Consider the following 16702-nt stretch of genomic DNA (forward strand, 5'->3'; position numbering starts at 1 on the left):
ATTCCACCAATAAGAGCCAACCTCATCAGTGATGTCACAATGGCTTGATTGCCCGATACAGTTCCCCAGGATCAAAGTCCACTGCACTAACCACTATGCTACTCCTCCACTCATTCCACCAATAAGAGCCAACCTCATCAGTGATGTCACAATGGCTTGATTGCCCGATACAGTTCCCCAGGATCAAAGTCCACTGCACTAACCACTAGGCTACTCCTCCACTCATTCCACCAATAAGAGCCAACCTCATAGGTGATGTCACAATGGCTTGATTGCCCTATACAGTTCCCCAGGATCAAAGTCCACTGCACTAACCACTAGGCTACTCCTCTACTCATTCCACCAATAAGAGCCAACCTCATCAGTGATGTCACAATGGCTTGATTGCCCGATACAGTTCCCCAGGATCAAAGTCCACTGCACTAACCACTAGGCTACTCCTCCACTCATTCCACCAATAAGAGCCAACCTCATCAGTGATGTCACAATGGCTTGATTGCCCTATACAGTTCCCCAGGATCAAAGTCCACTGCACTAACCACTAGGCTACTCCTCTACTCATTCCACCAATAAGAGCCAACCTCATCAGTGATGTCACAATGGCTTGATTGCCCGATACAGTTCCCCAGGATCAAAGTCCACTGCACTAACCACTAGGCTACTCCTCCACTCATTCCACCAATAAGAGCCAACCTCATCAGTGATGTCACAATGGCTTGATTGCCCGATACAGTTCCCCAGGATCAAAGTCCACTGCACTAACCACTATGCTACTCCTCCACTCATTCCACCAATAAGAGCCAACCTCATCAGTGATGTCACAATGGCTTGATTGCCCGATACAGTTCCCCAGGATCAAAGTCCACTGCACTAACCACTAGGCTACTCCTCCACTCATTCCACCAATAAGAGCCAACCTCATCAGTGATGTCACAATGGCTTGATTGCCCTATACAGTTCCCCAGGATCAAAGTCCACTGCACTAACCACTAGGCTACTCCTCTACTCATTCCACCAATAAGAGCCAACCTCATCAGTGATGTCACAATGGCTTGATTGCCCGATACAGTTCCCCAGGATCAAAGTCCACTGCACTAACCACTAGGCTACTCCTCCACTCATTCCACCAATAAGAGCCAACCTCATCAGTGATGTCACAATGGCTTGATTGCCCTATACAGTTCCCCAGGATCAAAGTCCACTGCACTAACCACTAGGCTACTCCTCTACTCATTCCACCAATAAGAGCCAACCTCATCAGTGATGTCACAATGGCTTGATTGCCCGATACAGTTCCCCAGGATCAAAGTCCACTGCACTAACCACTAGGCTACTCCTCCACTCATTCCACCAATAAGAGCCAACCTCATCAGTGATGTCACAATGGCTTGATTGCCCGATACAGTTCCCCAGGCTCAAAGTCCACTGCACTAACCACTATGCTACTCCTCCACTCATTCCACCAATAAGAGCCAACCTCATCAGTGATGTCACAATGGCTTGATTGCCCGATACAGTTCCCCAGGATCAAAGTCCACTGCACTAACCACTAGGCTACTCCTCCACTCATTCCACCAATAAGAGCCAACCTCATCAGTGATGTCACAATGGCTTGATTGCCCTATACAGTTCCCCAGGATCAAAGTCCACTGCACTAACCACTAGGCTACTCCTCTACTCATTCCACCAATAAGAGCCAACCTCATCAGTGATGTCACAATGGCTTGATTGCCCGATACAGTTCCCCAGGATCAAAGTCCACTGCACTAACCACTAGGCTACTCCTCCACTCATTCCACCAATAAGAGCCAACCTCATTAGTGATGTCACAATGGCTTGATTGCCCTATACAGTTCCCCAGGATCAAAGTCCACTGCACTAACCACTAGGCTACTCCTCTACTCATTCCACCAATAAGAGCCAACCTCATCAGTGATGTCACAATGGCTTGATTGCCCGATACAGTTCCCCAGGATCAAAGTCCACTGCACTAACCACTAGGCTACTCCTCCACTCATTCCACCAATAAGAGCCAACCTCATCAGTGATGTCACAATGGCTTGATTGCCCTATACAGTTCCCCAGGATCAAAGTCCACTGCCCTAACCACTAGGCTACTCCTCTACTCATTCCACCAATAAGAGCCAACCTCATCAGTGATGTCACAATGGCTTGATTGCCCGATACAGTTCCCCAGGATCAAAGTCCACTGCACTAACCACTAGGCTACTCCTCTACTCATTCCACCAATAAGAGCCAACCTCATCAGTGATGTCACAATGGCTTGATTGCCCTATACAGTTCCCCAGGATCAAAGTCCACTGCACTAACCACTAGGCTACTCCTCATCAACATTTCTGCAGAAGAATGAGCTAATCTCTTATGTTCCTTCATGCCTTACATTAAAAGCCTGGGGTTGTGCGCATCCCTCCTGTCTACTTCAAACTTCTCATCTGTGCAGGATAGCTAATAGTTCATTACCATAGACTTGAAATGTACTGTGTACCAATATCTCCCCAAGGCTTTGCCCATGTTAACTCATATGCAAAATGCTTCTTTGGTTCTGCCAGTACTGTCATCAGGCTTACTGGTCTGTAGTTTCCGAGATCACTCATGGAACTCTTTTTTTTAACATTGACATTATGTTGGCCACCTTCCAGTTTTCAGGTACCTTCCGGTATCTTAATCACGTCCATCCAATGATGCACAGCCTTTGGAGCTTATATCCCCAATACCCAACCTCCACCCCTCCCCCACCCACTTTTTAACCCTTTACCCCTCTACTTACAGCAACTCCCATCATGGAGTGCCGTCATCCCACTGTGCCTGAGCCCTCTGTACTAGAAGCCAACATCTTCTCCAACCCCACATCATTCTTCTAGCAACAGTCTGTCCCTCCACATTTCTTACCTCGTTGCAATCGTTCCCCCCTTTGTTCCCTTCCAGGATCATTCATACTGCTACATATTTCATTCTTCTTTCCCTCAAACTCTACCACTTACTACTACTACTACTAACTAGCATTTCTAAAGCGCTACTAGGGTTACGCAGCGCTGTACAATTTAGACATAGAAGGACGGTCCCTGCTCAAAGAGCTTACAATCTAAAAGACAAGAGAACAATCTAAAGACAAGTGAACAATCTAGAGGACGAGTGAACAGTTAATCTGATAGAGTGGATAGATAGGGGCATTCTGTCTATCTAGAGCGGTTAGGTGCTGAAGGCAGCATAGAAGAGGTGAGTTTTAAGCAGAGAATTGAAGATGGGTAGGGAGGGGGCATGGCGTATGGGTAAAGGAAGATTGTTCCAGGCATAGGGTGAAGCAAGGCAGAATGAGCGGAGCCTGGAGTTGGCAGTGGTGGAGAAGGGTACTGAGAGAAGGGCTTTGTCCTGTGAGCGGAGGTTACGGGCGGGAACATAGGGGGAGATGAGGGTGGAGAGGTAGTGAGGAGCCGCAGACTGAGTGCACTTGTAGGTAAGGAGGAGGAGCTTGAATTGTATGCGATATCTGATTGGAAGCCAATGAAGTGACTTGAGGAGAGGGGTGATATGAGTATATCGGTTTTGGCGGAATATAAGACGTGCAGCAGCGTACTGAACTGATTGAAGGGGGAATAGATGGCTGAGTGGGAGGCCGGTGAGGAGTAAGTTGCAGTAATCAAGGCGAGAGGTAATGAGAGCGTGGACGAGAGTTCTGGTGGTGTGCTCAGAGAGGAAAGGGCGAATTTTGCTGATGTTGAAGAGGAAGAAGCGACAGGTCTTGGCAGTCTGTTGGATATGCGCAGAGAAGGAGAGGGAGGAGTCAAAGATGACTCCGAGGTTGCGGGCAGATGGGACGGGGAGGATGAGGGTGTTATCAACAGAGATAGAGAGTGGAGGAAGAGGAGAAGTGGGTTTGGGAGGAAAGACGAGGAGCTCGGTCTTGGACATGTTCAGCTTCAGGTGGCGGTTGGACATCCATGCCGCGATGTCGGATAAACAGGCCGATACCTTGGCCTGGGTCACCGCGGTGATGTCAGGTGTGGAGAGGTATAGCTGAGTGTCATCGGCATAAAGATGATACTGGAAACCATGAGACGAGATCAGCGAGCCCAGGGAAGAGGTGTAGATTGAGAAGAGAAGGGGTCCAAGGACAGATCCCTGGGGAACTCCAACACATAATGGGATGGGAGTGGAGGAAGATCCATGGGAGTGTACCCTGAAGGTGCGGTGGGAGAGATAAGAGGAGAACCAGGAGAGGACAGGGCCTTGGAATCCAAAAGAGGATAACGTGGCAAGAAGTAAATCATGGTTGACAGTGTCAAACGCGGCGGAAAGATCGAGGAGGATGAGGATGGAGTAATGACCTCTGGATTTGGCCAGGAGCAGGTCATTGCAAACTTTAGAGAGTGCTGTTTCTGTCGAGTGCAGGGGGCGAAAACCGGATTGAAGTGGATCGAGGATGTCATGAGAGGAGAGAAAATGAAGGCAGCGGCTGTGAACGGCGCGCTCAAGTAATTTGGAAAGGAAGGGTAAAAGAGAGATGGGGCGGTAGTTAGAGGGGCAGGTAGGGTCAAGTGAAGGTTTTTTTAGGAGAGGTGTGACAACAGCGTGTTTGAAGGTGTCAGGGACAGTTGCCGTGGAGAGAGAGAGGTTGAGGATGCGACAGATGGCGGGGGTGACAGTATGGGAGATAGTGTTGAGTAGGTTGGTGGGGATGGGATCAGAGGAACAGGTGGTGCATTTCGAGGAGGAAAGAAGGCGGGAAGTTTCATCCTCGGTGATCTCAGGAAAGGAGGAGAAGGAGACCTGGGTAGGTTGGTTGAGGGAGAGGGTTAAAGGGTGAAGGGGAGGTGGAGGTTTGGTCGTGAACTCAAGGTTGATCTTTTGCACTTTGTCGCGGAAGTAGTCGGCCAGTGATTGAGGAGAGAGAGAAGGGGGAGTAGGAGCGGGGGGCACTTTTAGGAGGGAGTTAAGGGTGGTGAAGAGACGACGAGGGTTGGAGCTGAGAGAATTGGTCAATTGGGTGTAGTAGTCCTGTTTTGCACGGAATAGGGAGGAGTGGAGGGAGGATAGCATGAATTTGTAGTGGAGGAAGTCTGAAAGGGTACGAGATTTCCTCCAGAGGCGCTCAGCGGATCGGGTGCAGGAGCGAAGGTAACGGATGCAAGGAGTCAGCCAGGGCTGGGGATTGGTGCGCTTTGTGGGACGGGAGATGGATGGCGCGAGGGTGTCCAAAGCAGAGGAGAGAGCGGTATTGTAAGCGGAGACCGCTGTGTCGACAGTTACGAGGGACGTGATGGAGGGGAGGAGATTAGAGATAGTAGATGATAGGGTGGAGGGGTCAATAGCCTGGAGGTTCCTGGAGGTGGTGGTTAAAGTTGGACGGGGTGGGGGGGGGGGGAGTGAAGAAGTGTGAATGTGATCAGGTGATGGTCGGAGAGAGGAAGAGCTGAGACGTGGAAATCGGAGGGTGAGCCGGAGGATGAGAGGACGAGGTCAAGACAATGTCCGTCACGGTGAGTAGGGGTGGTGGAGCACAGCTGGAGGTTGAAGGAGGATGTTAGGGTGAGGAACTTAGAAGTATGGGGGTCGGATAGGTCATCAGCATGTACGTTAAAGTCTCCGAGAATGAGGGACGGAGATGAGGGGTCAAGAAAGACAGAGAGCCAAGCATCAAAGTCGGTAAGGAAGGAAGGGAAGGATTTATCCGGGGGGCGGTAAATGACTGCCACTCTGAGTGGTAGCGGGTAAAATAGCCGGATGGAATGGACTTCGAAGGATGGGAAGCAGTGCGATTGCGGTAGGTGGAGGGGTTGGAAACTACAGGAGGGTGATAGTAGTAGCCCAACGCCTCCGCCGCGGCCGATTGGGCGGGGCGTGTGGGAGAAGAGATAGCCTCCATGGCAGAGGGCTGCAACTGAGGCAGAGTCTTCCGGGGAGATCCAGGTTTCGGTTAGGGCGAGCAATTGAAGGGAGCGAGAGATAAAGAGATCGTGGGTGAGAGGCAGTTTGTTGCAGACTGAGTGGGCATTCCACAAGGCGCATGAGAAGGGGAGGGAGGAGGGGGGAAGGAGGGGAATAGAGACGAGATTGGAAACATCGCGGGACCGTTCACAAGGATAGGATGGGGACAGGTGGGGGGACCCGGATTAGGGTTAATGTCTCCTGCGGATAGCAGGAGGAGGAGCAAGAGAGTGCGGAGGAGGGTGGGGGAGGTCGGGCGACGAAGGCGACGAAGACGGGGTGTACTTAGGAGGAAAGGGGATGGGTTAATGGCAGGAAGGAAGTGCCGAAGGTTGAGAGCCAGGAAGGAGGAGGGGGACAAGAGGGATGGTGAGGTGAGGGATGGAGGTGAATAGGGTATTGTGGTTGCGGGCAGGGTGGGAGGGCAGCGGGTAGTTCTAATGGTAGACAGTGGGAGTGGGGGGGAAAGAAGATTAGGAAGGGACAGGGCAAGGAAGAGAACATGGACAGGGGCCATAGGTAGTGACTGAGGTGTAGCAGGTGACTATATAGTGACTGAGGTGTTGAGCAGTTAACAAGTGTTAGTGGGTGAGTCTGTAATGACTGAAGTATTAGGCAGATAGATAGGGCTTGAAGCAAGGTTTTGGGTTGGCGATTAGGTAAGTCTATGGCTGAAAATCTGGCAGGCAGGTAGGTAAGTCAATGGCTGAGCAGGCAGGTTGATTGGCTAGCAGGCAGGCGGGAACAGGTGATTGGCTAGCAGACAGGTTGATTGGCTAGTGGCTGGATCAGGCGAGTTGAAACATGGTGGGGCAGATGGACTGGAACAAGCAGGCTGGAGCATGTGGACTGGAACAGGCAGGCTGGAGCCGATGGACTGGAGCAGCCAGGGAGAAGCAGGATCGGGCAGGCTGGAGTAGATGAACAGGCAAGAAGTAGCTGGATCAGATGAACTGGGACAAGCTGGAGCCGATGGAGCAAGCTGGAGCCGAAGGACTGGAGCAGCCAGGGAGAAGCAGGATCAGGCAAGCTGGAGAAGATGAATAAGTAGGAAGAGGCTGGATCAGTTGAACTGGAACAAGCTGGAGCCGATGGGACAAGCTGGAGCCGATGGACTGGAGCAGTCAGGGAGAAGCAGGATCGGGCAGGCTGGAGTAGATGAACAGGCAGGAAGTAGCTGGATCAGTTGAACTGGAACAAGCTGGAGCCGATGGGACAAGTTGGAGCCGATGGACTGGAGCAGCCAGGGAGAAGCAGGATCGGGCAGGCTGGAGTAGATGAACAGGCAGGAAGTAGCTGGAACAGATGAACTTGAACAAGCTGGAGCCGATGGACTGGAGCAGCCAGGGAGAAGCAGGATCAGGCAGGCAGGAGAAGATGAATAAGTAGGAAGAGGCTGGATCAGTTGAACTGGAACAAGCTGGAGCCGATGGGACAAGCTGGAGCCGATGGACTGGATCTGGCAGGCTGGAGCAAGCTGGACTGGGGCAGCCAGGGAGAAGCAGGATCAGGCTAGCTGGAGCAAGCTGGGGTAGTTGGACCGGGGCAAGCAGGAGGATGTTGGATCAGGTAAACTGGATCAAGCTGTAGTTGGTGGACTGGAGCAGGCAGGGAGAGGCAGGATCTGGCAGGCTGGAGCAGGCTGGACTGGAGCAGCCAGGGAGAAGCAGGATCAGGCAGGCTGGAGCAAGCTGGGGTAGATGGACCGGGGCAGGCAAGCAGGGAGAAGCTGGATCGTGCGGATCGGAGCAAGCTGGAGCAGCTGGGCTGCCACACACGCCGCCCTCAGAGCAAGAGAGCAGATTGAGTGCTCGTGGAAGTCAGCGCCGCAGGGACCGAAGGATTGACACTCACTACATGCGGATGGGGGCAGGCCGCGACCACATGGCTGGTCGGGTAGTGTGGGGATCGGGCTACAGGGCCGGTCGCGCCGCGAGGTAGGTGGACGAGCGCTCCCTTGTTATATCCACCTGGGTCGGCTGCACTGGCCTGAGACGGTCCCGGGCAATTCCTGCCGGGGAGCGCGGTGAATGTGGGCGAGCACGCACAGATCCGGCAGACTCGGCGACCGGCACTGCGAGGCCGCCTCACACCCTGAGCCCCTACACCGCAGCGGGAGCGATGGAGAGCCGATCCTCGGATCCGGGTTCGCAGCGCGGCTCCCGGGGTCAGTGAACTCGGCCTTTGAGCGGCGTCAAGCTTTAGTTCAGCCCGGTTGGTTCAGGCTGACCTGGGCAGTTCAACTAAGCCCATGCGGTCTTGTCTGGTCGGGGATGCGGCGCGGCCTTGAGGTTCAACAGGCAGATCGCCTCCGCCGGATTCGGGCTCAGCAATGCCACCCCGCAGTTCCCGCTGTTCCCCCGTCGGCTGCGGTTAGTTCAGGTCCACTTCAATCCGGTTTTGGACGGCGTTGGATGGTCCAGGTAGGTCTGTTTCTTTTTGACCCGAGGAGCTCCTTATCTGAGCTCCTTACCTATCGGGTGGTACTTAAAAGTCTACAGCTTATTAGATTCACTTACTCAACTCAAAACACAAACACTCAATGTTGAACATACAACTAACATTGAGGGGTTTGGCAGACACCCACCCTTTTGTTTCTTTCAAAAAGTTCTTTTGTCCCCTTTTCCAGTCAGCTCATTTACACTGCAGCATTCCTTTTTTCTGACTTTTTTGCACCTGGCTACTTCCACCACGTTCTGCCATTTCACCCTCTGTTTCCATTGCGTAGCCTTCCCTCCATGTGGTATTTCCACACCATCCAACCTCACCTCTTTCAGCGCATTCAGAACTTCTCTAATCTGGCCACTCTTTTAGTAAATCCCTTGAGTGTGAAGGGCAATCTGTATGGAAAGAGTTGCCTGTATATTCAGCCTGTTTGAAGGGTAATCAGAAAGAGGTCTGCATATACCACCAAGTGGTGACCTTCCCATTCAGATTTATCTGCAGCTCTCATTTTTGATTGTTTCTGGGCTGGTTCCTTTTAGTTTTCCTAAGGACCTGTTCTCTGTCCTGCTTCGTATCCCGCTTGGTGCTTGACTGCTCACCCATGTTTAATAGCTCCTTGCAAATTGCTGTAGTCACCGGTTTGCAGTCAGCATACTTTGAGGTCTTTGAGTACCCCTGCTGTGCACAAATTATTGCATCCCATATGATTCTCCAGGTCTTCAACACTGTTGACTCCTCTCTCACCACCTCAAGTTCCATCACTTGCTGCCTCACCATTGCTGTTTCCTCACTTGTCTCCTCCTCCCTCTCCTACCTCTGCTCTGTCTTCTGCAATGAGCTCCCCAAAGTCTCCTTTCACTACTGCAATATCCCATTTCAGCTCATTGAGCCAGCCTCTCAGGGAAGAGAGCTACATTCTCTGCTGTCAAGCCTTTTCAGGGTTTCCCTTACCCGGGGCTTCTGCCTTATTTTCCACCTACCTAAACTCCTTCAGATCTGCTGTTTTGTTTTTTGTTTTCTTGGTTTGTGACCATCCCTATTCATTCCTCCCTGTTCTGCACCTTTTGGAGGGGAATCCCAGTGGGTGAGGGTCCTGACGGTTCTGAATTGAGCTGCTTAAACAGAGCTTCCTGCTCAAGTGTCTATCTGGCCAGATGACGTCACTTGCTCTCATTCATGCAGCTGTATATAGACAGAGAATAACATGGTCACCTCTGGAGCTTGTATGTATAGTGCATAGGTGTGTAGATAATATATTTAAGGGAGAGTGGTTACGTAGCTTTCATGTTTATGTACATATTTTAACTGGGTGGTAATGGTGCTTTTATTTATATTAGAGGTTTTCAACCCAGCCAGTCAGGTTTTCAGGATACCCACAATGAATATGCATGAGATAAATTTGCATGCATTACCTCCATTGTACGGCTAGGACTGGGTTGGGAGCCCCCGATCTATATGTATATATTTTATATAGCTGAAATTTAGTAAATAGGAAACTGAAAATGTGACAATTGTATAATTATGGTACAGCCAGAGACCCCCCCACTGGAATGGTGGCGGGCCCAGTCATAGAGCTCAGGCTATTACAGACCTTGGCTGAGTCAGAAATCTGATGGCTGACATAACTGGGAGCTTACTGGAAAAGTATGGCCTAGTTTGTAGCCCGGATTGAGGCCTAAATAAGCTAAATTAGGAAAAGTTAGGTCAATAGATGTGGAAACAAAATGGAGGATTTCAGCACAAAATGGAAGCTGTGTCTGTTACAAAGTGGAATTTTCTGTAATGTAAGTTAGAAAAACAAGTTGAGAAATGAGACTTTCCTGTGAGCAGGATTGTGGTCAGCCATGGTGTGAGAAAGGAAAAGTGTAGCTGGATGCAGGGTCTTGCTTAAGATTTGTGGTCAAGCGAGCTAAAGACAAAACCATGTTAGCAAGATAGAAGCTACTCATTAGCATGAGCCAATCAGTGACAACCATGACATTAGCATAGATCCAATCAGGTATATCTACTGTCATATTATCCATATCCTGAGGGCACCTATAAAAATCTGGGTATTTCCTGGTTTAAGTTAGAGAAAAGGGTTGCCACTCTCTCTCTCCAAGGGAAACCAATGTGTCCAGCAGAATTGACAAATTACCTAATTGCTTTCCCTTGTAAAACCTCTAATTGGTAAAAGAAATTATAAAAGATTTGGAATTAATTAACACCTGTTTGCAGCTGGATTATTATATTCCTATAACTAATTGATTGTACGTGCCTGTTGTCAATCACTGATTTGACTTGTACCTTGGCAAATAAACTCCTTATTCCAAATGATGATTTGTGGGCTTCACTTAATGATGAAAGGCTGTAAGTATAAATGCTTTTGCTGTATCAGGCTATCTTTCGCTGTATTGTATAACTAACCTAAATCCAGTTTGTCATAAGGCTGGTATCTTTTCCTTAGACCTAACATCTCTCTTAGTGGCAATTCCTTTTAGAACTTCACAACTCCTTGATTACCACAGTACTAGTGTTATTTAGAGATGGAGTCAGATTTAAGGTCACTCCAGCCTTCTTGGGGGTCTCTGAACCCCTAAATTTACAACACAATGCTATAAAAAAATAACTCAATTTGTGTTATAAATCCACCAGGTCCTTCATAGTTTCACTTTAGACAATGCAAAAATTATTAAAGGAAATCTCAAAACCTCCCAGTGAGGAAATTCAGCAGGATTATCAGTACCAACAGTTTGTACACTCTCAACTGTACATGAAGTGGGATATTATCATCGGTTTCTAATTTAAGGGGGATAAAAAAAAAGAACCATTGTAAAAAAAAACAAAAAAACTTCTTAAAATGGAGAAAAACAATTGGTTCCAAAAAATACTACTACTACTTAACATTTCTAAAGCGCTACTAGGGTTATGCAGCACTGTACAGTTTAACAAAGGACAGTCCCTGCTCAAAGGAGCTTACAATCTAAAGGACAAAAAAGTGCAGTCAATCAAATTGGGGGCAGTCTAGATTTCCTGACTAGAGGTGTAGTGGTTAGGTGCCGAAGGCAACATTGAAGAGATGGGCTTTGAGCAAGGATTTGAAGATGGGCAGGGAGGGGGCCTGGCGTATGGGCTCAGGGAGTTTATTCCAAGCATGGGGTGAGGCGAGGCAGAAAGGGCGGAGCCTGAAATTGGCAGTGCTTTAAAAAGATATAAATATAAATGATAATGTTGTCAGTGTGAAAACACCCCAAATTCAACAGATGTTTGTCTAAACATACATTCTAGAATGACAAAACAATGATGTATCGAGCATCAATACTTATCCAACCAGGAGGATGAGATCCAGACTCAGTTCAATTATATACAAGTGTCGGGAAATAGAGCTACTTACACATTTAACTAGCATGAGGAACTAGCAGAAATTGCTGCACTCCGGCTATTTTCCATGTGGATTCCATGTCCTCCAATACTCCACACGTGTTGCCTACCCATTGAACATGGGTACTGTACACACAGGTCAACTGTTTCAAGACATTTGCCTGTTCATCTCATCTCTCCTGAATCATTTTAACAACCTCATCAGGGGGTGGAGATAACCATGTTTTAGACTGGTCTCCACATTCATCACTACTTTTGTAAAATATTGTACCACACCTAGACGTCTTTCCTTGCAAATGTATTTTAACCTAAAATGGAGCTCCATGTATCCTTGTAAAAGAGGCTGCAAATAGGTGCTTTTTTACCCCTTCACACAAGCGACGTTATATGAAATTACCTTCATATTGGGCAATAGTACCAATTAACAAGTGGTAAATGGAACTTGAAGGGGCATTTTACATAGTAACATAGTAGGGCTGCCGTCCGATTAAAAATTTTAATCTTGTGATTAAAGGTAAGACGTAACCATTAGTACATTGGGGGGGGGGACACAGGAGGGGAGGCACAGGGATGGACTGGGGGGGGACTTGCATTGCGATGCATCTGTCTTTGGACACAGTGCCAAGAGTTCGGTAAGCTAACATGAGTTTGTACGCTTTTTCCATTGTGGGGGTTCGGCTATGGAACGCCCTCCCTGGACAGCTTCGTTTGTGCAGCAACGTGGCTCAGTTCAAGAAATTGTTAAGCATAAGAACATAAGCAGTGCCATACTGGGACAGATCGAAGGTCCATCAAGCCCAGTATCCTGTTTCAGACAGTGGCCAATCCAGGTCACAAGTACCTGGCAAGATTCTAAAACGGTACAATACATTTTATACTGCTTATCCTAGAAATAAACAGTGGATTTTCCCAAGTACATCTTAATAATGGCTTATGGACATTTCTTTTAGGAAGATATCCAAACCTTTTTTAAACCCAGCTAAGCTAACCACTTTTACCACATTCTCTGGCAACAAATTCCACAGTTTAATTACGTGTTGAGTGAAGAAATATTTTCTCCAATTTGTTTTAATTTATTACTTTGTAGCTTGATTGCATGCCCCCTAGTCCTAGTATTTTTGGAAAGAGTAAACAAGTGATTCACGTCTACACGTTCCACTCCACTCATTATTTTAGAGACCTCTATCATATCTCCCCTCAGCCGTTTTTTCTCCCAGCTAAGGAGCCTTAGCCACTTTAGCCTTTCCTAGTGGCAGGTCGTGTCAGACGAATCTGACTTTCTTCTTCGACTGGGTGACCAAACAGTTGGATGTGGGAGGGGCGCTTGATGTGCTATATTTGGATTTCAGCAAAGTCTTTGACACGGATCCGCACAGGCGACTGATAAATAAATTGAGTGCCCTCGGTGCGGGACCTAGAGTAACTGATTGGGTAAAAAAAAATTGGTTGAATGGTAGGAGAAAGAGGGTGGTGGTAAATGGAGCTTGCTCTGAAGAAAAGGAGGTCGTCAGTGGAGTACCTCAGGGATCGGTCCTAGGGCCGGCTCTTTTTAACGTCTTTGTGAGCGATATTGCGAAAGGGCTGTCTGGTAAGGATTGTCTCTTTGCGATTGATACTAAACTCTGCAACAGGGTGGACACCCTGGAGGGTGTGAATGACATGAGGAAGGACCTAGCGAAGCTAGAGGAATGGACCGATATTTGGCAACTAAGGTTTAATCCCAAAAAGGCATACCAATAATATTCATCCTCAATACATAATAATAAAGACTACACATGAACTAGAAAACCAAACTCTTAACACTTGACTGACTGACCTCTTTCACTTTAACCCTTATGCTGAATATAGTGTCACATTAACCCTTATGTTGAATAACTTCTCTACAGTCAATGACCTAATGTATGTTACATTCCTATTTATCACATAGAAATTAATATTTACTACCACAATGCATTCCTCTCTACCACGTATGCATGCACCTTAATGCAGCGACTGTTGTATTCTGTGACCCGGAAATGGCAATCGCCATTACGGCAAATGTAAGCCACATTGAGCCTGCGAATTTGGTGGGAAAATGTGGGATACAAATGCTAATAATAAAAAATGCAGGGTCATGCACTTGGGTCGCAAAAATCTGAGGGAATGGTACAGTATTTATTTATTTTTGTTACATTTGTACCCTGCACTTTCCCACTCATGGCAGGCTCAATGCAGTAGACAATGGAGGGTTAAGTGACTTGCCCAGAGTCACAAGGAGCTGCCTGTGCCAGGAATCGAACTCAGTTCCTCAGGACCAAAATCCACCACCCTAGCCACTAGGCCACTCCTCCACTACATATAGGGGGTGTAGTGCTTCAGTGTGTGAAGGAATAGCGGATCTTAGGGGTGATTGTGTCTGACGACCTTAAAGCTTTCAAACAGGTAGAAAAAGCGACGGCCAAAGCCAGAAGGATGTTTGGGTGCATAAAGAGAGGCATGACCAGCAGGAAAAAGGAGGTGATAGTGCCGTTGTATAAGTCTCTGGTGAGGCCTCATTTGGAGTACTGCGTGCAGTTCTGGAGAGTGCACCTATGGAAAGATATAAACAGGATGGAGTCTGTCCAGAGGGTGGCTATGAAATTAGTAAGCGGTCTTGAATGCAAAAATTATAGGGACAGGCTTATGAACCTCAACATGTATACGCTGGAAGAGAGGAGACATGATAGAAATGTTTAAATATCTCAAGGGCATTTATGTACAGGAAGAGAGCCTTTTTCAAATGAAGGAGAGCTCTGGAATGAGGGGGCATATGACAAAGTTAAGAGGGAATAGGCTTAGGAGTAACCTAAGGAAGTATTATTTCACAGAAAGGGTGGTGGAGGCGTGGAATTACCTCTCGTTGCAGGTGGTGGAGTCAAGGACTGTTCCAGAATTTATAAAGGCATGGGATAACTATGTGGGATCACTTAGGAACAGGAAGAATTAGGGGTTACAGAGGATGGGCAGACTGGATGGCCTTTATCTGCCATCATGTTTCTATGTTTCTAATAGGGAAGTCATCCCATCCCCTTTTCGTCGCCCTTCTCTGTACCTTTTCTAATTCCACCATATCTTTTTTGAGATGCGGTAACCAGAATTGCACACAGTATTTGAGGTGTGGTTGCACCATAGAGCGATGCAAGGACATTATAACATCCTCATTTTTGTTTTCCATTCCTTTCCTAATAAAATCTAACATTCTGTTTGCTTTCTTTGCCACTGCAGCACACTGCGCAGAGGGTTTCAACATGTCATCAACAATGACACCTAAATCCTTTTCCTGGTCGGTGACTCCTAATGCGGAACCTTGCATCACGTAGCTGTAGTTCGAGTTACTTTTCCCCCACATGCATCACTTTGCACTTGCTCACATTAAACGTCATCTGCCGTTTAGATGCCCAGTCTCCCAGTCTCGTAAGGTCTTCTTGCAATTTTTCACAATCCTCTTGTGATTTAACATCTTTGAATAAGTTTGTGTCATCAGCAAATTTAATTACTTCACTAGTTATTCCTATCTCTAGATCATTTTTAAAAAGTAGTGGTCCCAGTACAGACCCCTGGGGAACCCCACTATCTACCCTTCTCCAATACTGACCATTTAACCCTACTCTCTGTTTTCTATCTTTTAACCTGTTTTTAATCCACTGTAGAACACTACCTCCTATCTCTTGACTTTCCAATTTCCTCTGGAGTCTTTCATGAGGTACTTTGTCAAACGCCTTTTGAAAATCCAGACACACAGTATCGACAGGGCTTACCTTTATCCACCTGTTTGTTCATCCCTTCAAAGAAATGTAATATATTGGTGAGGCAAGATTTCCTTTCACTAAATACATGTTGGCTTTATCTCATTATTCCAGGCTTATGTGTATGTTCTCTATATTGTTCTTTATAATAGTCTCTACCATTTTGCCTGGCACCGACGTTAGACTGTAACTTCCCGGACCCTTTTAAAATTGGCATTACATTGGCCAACCTCCAATCTTCCGGTACCTTGCTTGATTTTAAAGATGAATTACTTATTACTAACAAATGTGTACCATCTGGTCCAGGCGATTTGCTACTCTTCAGTTTGTCAAATTGCCCCAGGTTTACAGAGATTTGCATTGAGATTTGTAGTATGGAGTGTTGCCACGACTTGGGTTTCTGCTTGGTACTTGTGACCTGGCTTGGCCACTGTTTGGAAAACAGGATACTGGGCTAGATGGACCATTGGTCTGACCCAGTATGATTCAGTTTTTTTAGCTCGTCAGCATTGAATGCCATTTCTGGCACTGGTATCTTTTTCACATCTTCCTCGGTGAAGACCAAAGCAAAGAATTCATTTAATCCTTCTGCTATGGTCTTGTCTTCCCTGAGTGCCTTTTTTTTATCCCTCGGTCATCTAGCAGTCCAACCAATTCTTTTGCCGGCTTCTTGCTTTTAATATACCTTAAAAAGCTTTTATGTAGGAGCAGTCTGTGCTTATTTTATTGACGAAAAGCAGTATAAGTAATTTGTCTGTGATGAGTGGAATGTGCTGGTTTTTATTATGTATGTTATTTTTGTAAAGTGCTAGGTTATAGGCAGTATATATATTAGCTATCATACCTTTGCTGATGGGGATGCCAAGGCCCTGCCATTTGAAGAAATTCGCTGCCTAAGTGGCCCCCTTCCTGCTTGTGCTACCTCAGGAGCAAGGAAGTTAGTGGGGTGCCTCCAGCTGCCGATGCCAGCACTTCCTGCGCATGCTCAGGTCTAAAATCCCCTTTCCAGCTTGTAAAGAATCTGTTGAACAGCACTGCACTTAAGGACCGCTTTCAGAATTGGGGACATCTATGATGGATTATTTTAAAATCTGTATATGATACTCTTTTTGTCACTCCTACTACTTATCATTTCTATAGTGCCACTAGACGTACGCAGCGCTGTACACTTGAAAAAGAAGAGGCAG

General features: G+C 47.3%; 1 protein-coding gene across 1 annotated transcript in view; it reads left to right on the forward strand.

Moving 5' to 3' along the window:
• The window catches only part of LOC115459459 (PR domain zinc finger protein 5-like), a 255896-nt gene that overhangs the window by 143399 nt on the left and 95795 nt on the right, over nucleotides 1–16702 (forward strand). The window lies entirely within an intron of this gene.

The sequence above is a fragment of the Microcaecilia unicolor genome, unplaced genomic scaffold (genome assembly GCF_901765095.1).
Source record: "Microcaecilia unicolor unplaced genomic scaffold, aMicUni1.1, whole genome shotgun sequence".
Taxonomy (NCBI): Eukaryota; Metazoa; Chordata; class Amphibia; order Gymnophiona; family Siphonopidae; genus Microcaecilia; species Microcaecilia unicolor.